We start from the raw sequence: 4,954 nt of genomic DNA, 5'->3' as shown, positions 1-4,954 counted from the left end.
AGAGCAGGACGGCTCTGCCCGGTGCACCCCGGCTGCTTGCGGGCATGCAGTGCTCAGTCGAAGCAGGGGAAGGGAGGAGATGGGCCATGAACAGACCTACTTGCTCCTGCGCTGCGTTCGGCCTCTTTTGGACGCCCAGAAATGTCCTGTTGCAGGCGCAGGCTGGTGCATGTCCCATGCTCATGTCCCCACCTGGCCACCACCACAGTCCCTCCGCAGAAGGAAGCCGAAGGAGCCGGCAACTGCATCCGCAAGGAGCCACCCCCAAACCCAGGGGTTCTCGGGTGCCACCTCCACACACCTTCCCCGCGGGCAGCAGCCCTGCTGCCTGCACTGGCTTGCCCGCATGGGGATGTCCTCAGGGCACAGACGGCACCGCGCTGCCCGCTTGCATCRCAGCCACCAGACTGGTGGCCCCATCCTATCTGCAGCTGCCAGGGAGYGGAGTCACCCGTGAGGGTGGCCACTGCCCCTTGTTTTCCTTCGAGAGTCTCATCCTGCGATTTCTTGCCCTGCCTGCTCCTTTGACGGGTTCTGCTTTCCATGCATGGTGGGGCTGCCTCACCTAGCACCTGGGTTCTGTCTTTAACATTCAAAACAACCATCTGTTTTTCCCCCCAATCTGTTTTTTTTTTCCATGAAATGTCTTGGGAAGTGTCTCTCAGTCAGCAGCAGAGACRTCGCAATGTGGAGTCTTGGAAGGCATGAACTTTGCTGAGTTTCACCTCACTGCACACAAAGAGTTCATAACCAGCAGAAAAAAGAGCCACCAAAACATCAAAATATGTTATGTGTACACACACACACACATGCTCTCATGAAGATACTACAGCTTGGTTGTAGGGGTGGGAATTCAGCCTGCTCCTCCTGATGGGAAACCTTTGAAGTCATTCAAATTAGGCCAAAACCTGAAATAATGATGTGACTTGTCTCGCTAACCTGAGTGAGCACAGCGAGGCAAAGCCACTGCTTGGCGTGCAGGGGGACAGGGGTGGCAGGCACCGCTTGTCACCAGAGCTCATCAGCAGGTCATGCTGAGATAACATTAATGCCGGCGCATTCAGTTCGTGTTACACTGCTCTTTTCCCTAAAGAAACAACAGAAATGGGCCAGGAAGAAGTGTGCTGTTTTAATAAAGAACACACCAATAAAATAAAAAATAATAATAAAAAAAGTCCCTCTCATGTGAAGAAGGAGAAGATGTGCAGGGAGCACCCACCTTGGAGCACCAGTACTCCAGCAGTACCTGCCTGCTGTACAAGTGCGAAATTTGCTCCTTTTCAAGGGAATTTTAGTGCAAATGAGTAACATAGTTCCTCTTCRGGGCTTGTCTGAACAGGAAGAGTTGTTAAGGTTTAATGCGAGGCAAAATTTTAATCCATTTCATTACAGTGCGCAGATATTCTAAGTGCAGTTTTAAGCAGGATTAGTCCTGTTTACCTCAAGTCAAGTAAGCACAAGTTTAACTTCAACTGATATAAGCCTTACTTAAATTAAAGCAATAAGGTCTTCCAAGCCTTAGAGGAAAAAAAGGCCTACTGAAACTTGTGTTTTGTTTTAAACAAAAAATTGATTTTGCTTTGATTTCTTTTTTTTTTTTTCTTTACAAGGTATTTCTCTCCAAGGGGAAATAATAAAAGCAACAAATATTCTGCAAAAGTTCTGCTCATAAATGAGGAGACAATTGGAGCTCAAGCCATTCTGCTGAATTCAAAGGAGGCAATTCTTTTTAGCAGACATACCCTAGTCGTCCTCGCTGCTACTGAATGGGAGCAGTGCAAGCCCAGGCCAGTTAGACCTGGGACTTTCAACTCACCGATTCCTCCTGGTCAGCAAAACCAACAGTAAACACATTCATCAATGTCAAGGGCAGCAGGACACTGAAGCAGGAGCCTAGCTCAGAAGTCACACAGCAGCTCCTGCCCCCAGCCTTAAAACCTACAGCTGAGTTTAGTGCATATCCTTCAGAGAGACAGCCACGCTTGATGTAAAAGGGCCAGATTATGTAGGATTTGCCACATCCCTTGGCCTGCTGTCCTGCTGGTTCTTTGACCTCACTGCTAAAAATGCGTTGTTAATAATTTCCTTGCTTTTCATTATTAACAGTCGCCGTATTCCCATGCCCCATATCCCTTTTGCTTTTATTTTTTCAAAATAGCTTATTCTTATTAAATTATCCTTTTTCTTTCCTTTCTTTCTTTTCTTTTTTTTTTCCATAGCTTAGTCCCCTGGTAAGTCTTTCCTGGGATTTACTCACAAATAATTCTTCAGAGTTTGAAGCGTGATGACTTTTTAAGTCCGTTTTTTGCTCCCTCCACAAGAATTTGATCGGGGCTGCACAAGACCGTGTTGCAGTGACTAGGTGGGGACCAATTTTCMTTTGTACAAGCCCTGTGCATGTAGGTCAGATTTAATCTAGTGCTCTCGGAGAAGGGAGGCTCCTTATCAGGTCTAACCCCCTCTGCCTGCCAGTCCCCAGGAGACGAGGGGCTCAACAACCTTCTCCCTTCCTGACACCTTCTTCAATCAGGCACCTTATCTAGGAGATCTCAGAGTCCTTCTGACAAGGAAGACGACCTTCCTCCCTAGGAGCGTGTGTCCATGGCTTCAGAAGAGGGCTCTTTTCAAGAGGAACATTAATGCCTGACGTCCTCTAAGGAGCAATTCTTCAAGCAGGGTCAATGGGCAGGCAGCATTTCCAAGCCCAGGGTTGTCCTTCCTGATGTCTTACTCACCCTCAGTGTAACTAACTCAGGCGTGACTCTGTTAGTCATGCTAGCCAGGCCACTGCGAGCTACGGTGCACAAGATCAAAGACTTAGAGGCCTGGAGACCACTCCTTGGGTGTGATGTGAGAACCAGGGCCTCTTGGAGAGGTGTTTTGGCCATGGACTGATACCTGTAATCATTTCAGCCTTCCAAAGGAGAGAAACTAGAGGTTATCCGCACGCTAAATTCTTACAGTGCAGCTGACCTGTCCCCACGGTCAGAGCAAAGCTCAGTGTAGACTTGACCTTGCTGGAAGCACCAGGAGCAGGCGGGGTTCATAAAGGAAAGCCACGTAGACACCAGCTAAGGCAAGCTGAACAAAGGACTTCCTAAGACTTCCCACCCACCCTGTGCTAAGAGGATGAAGAGGCCAAGGGGAGGGATGATAGGCAGGAGGTTGCCTCTTCAGTCTTATTTATGAAAGACAAAACATTCAAATCACTTGTGTGCCTGCTCCTTGTCTGGACTGGCACTGAAAATAGGAACACAATTGTCTTTCTAAGTTCTTGCAGGAAGATTTGAATAATGAAGGCAATGTTACTGGAGGTAGCCAGCCATACATGTCTCATCCTGCAACAAACGGATTCGTTCCCTGTGGAACCCGGCCAGGCTAGGCATCGAGCAGGTGGATTAACTGTTCAGAGCAAAGAGCATGAGAGGTCCTTTTCTTGCAGAGCAGGTCTCCATACAAAGAAGTGCAAGGCAGCAGGAATTAATGCTTAAGGTAATGAACCACCTACCAGACTTCTCCAGGGGAAGGTATCAGCATGGGGCCTTCAACGAGCTGGCACCTCTGAGAGGAGCCAGAGGATTCACCGCAGAGCAAACTACCTATAGCCAGCCTACCAGTATTATTTTTTATTGGTAACTATATTGGTAAAGCTATAACAAGCTTTGAGTTCCCCTCAAGATGCTTTTTTCTGCCTACTTGCTCATATTTAGGAGCAGCTGTTTCTGCTTAGATACAGAGGGGAAACACTGACTGGCTTCCCCTCAACGTGCTCTACCGTGACCCTGCCCACTCGTGGGCTGTCAGCAGGGGTATGGGGACAGCTTTCGGGGCAGTTTTTGCTCCTACATTGGTTTTTGTGCTTCGCGTTTCCTCAGAGAGGGCAAATACACATGATTTGCTACTGGGAGCTTGGCAGTCAAGAGGTTTATTTACCAGAGGGTGAGCTGAAGAACGGAGGGCARGTCAAACCAGTGTCCATGCCCATGTGGCACTGAGACAGGACAGCGGTGGGGATCTATGTCTGCCTATAGCACGTGGCCACCCATTCAGCCCATGGCAAAGCCTTTGTACTGCAGGGCTCCCAGGACGCTGAGGTGGCTGTAAAGCATCCGAAAGGAAGCCCATCCTCCAGGGACGGCTGTGGGGTATTTCCCCCTATCTGCACTATCCCCTCGGGTGTAACTTTAGGAGAAGCAAGCAGGTTTGATGATATTTCTAGTTACCAGAGATGTTGGGGGGTTCTCCGAGCCATTCTTCTCTGTATTAAGACAGAGCAGAATCTGGAATTCCTATCCCATGGGAAACTCTTATATTTCATTGTGTATTTTAATTCTGAATTGAGACTGAAAGTCGAACTATGAGCATTTTTGCCAGGGAATGGGACACTCCAAACAATTCCCGTTAGGAAATATCAAACATTTCCGTGTGGGTATTCCTATTTTCCTAACTAGGGTGCAGAATTCGGTGCCGCAGGCACCCGCAGTGCAGAGTGCCTAGCTGTAGGCATGAAGCACAGTTAGAAGCCTCCTGGACCACAAAATCACTTGCAGCCTGGGAGTGTTCCATGTTTAAAGAATACTTTTTTCTTTCCTTTAGGGCCTCACAGGCAGCAAAAGTTAAGTTCTTGTTTGCTAAGGCAGTTTCCGTGCAAGTGYGTTTGCTCACCAGCCTGTGTCTCCACAGCAAGATGCTGCCTGGAGCCTCATGGCTGAGTTGGATGAAACAAGGGTCGCTGCTCGGTTCCTTAGCCCAGAGGTGCCCATCTCTTCCTGCCAAGCTCTTCAGTGCAGCCTAACAGTCCCGGAAGGCATGGTCGAAGCCAGCAATGATGCACTAATACAGGACTAGGACCTCTGGGGAGGGTGCCATTAGTCATAACGTCCCATTTCCTCTCCCTAGAGCCATGCAGGGTGCTGAAGAGGTTGTTAATATGTCAAAGATAGTGAACTCATTG

Source organism: Nothoprocta perdicaria, unplaced genomic scaffold (assembly GCF_003342845.1).
Source record: "Nothoprocta perdicaria isolate Ctin4 unplaced genomic scaffold, notPer1 scaffold_0, whole genome shotgun sequence".
NCBI lineage: Eukaryota > Metazoa > Chordata > Aves > Tinamiformes > Tinamidae > Nothoprocta > Nothoprocta perdicaria.
Note: the sequence above shows the minus strand (reverse complement) of the source record.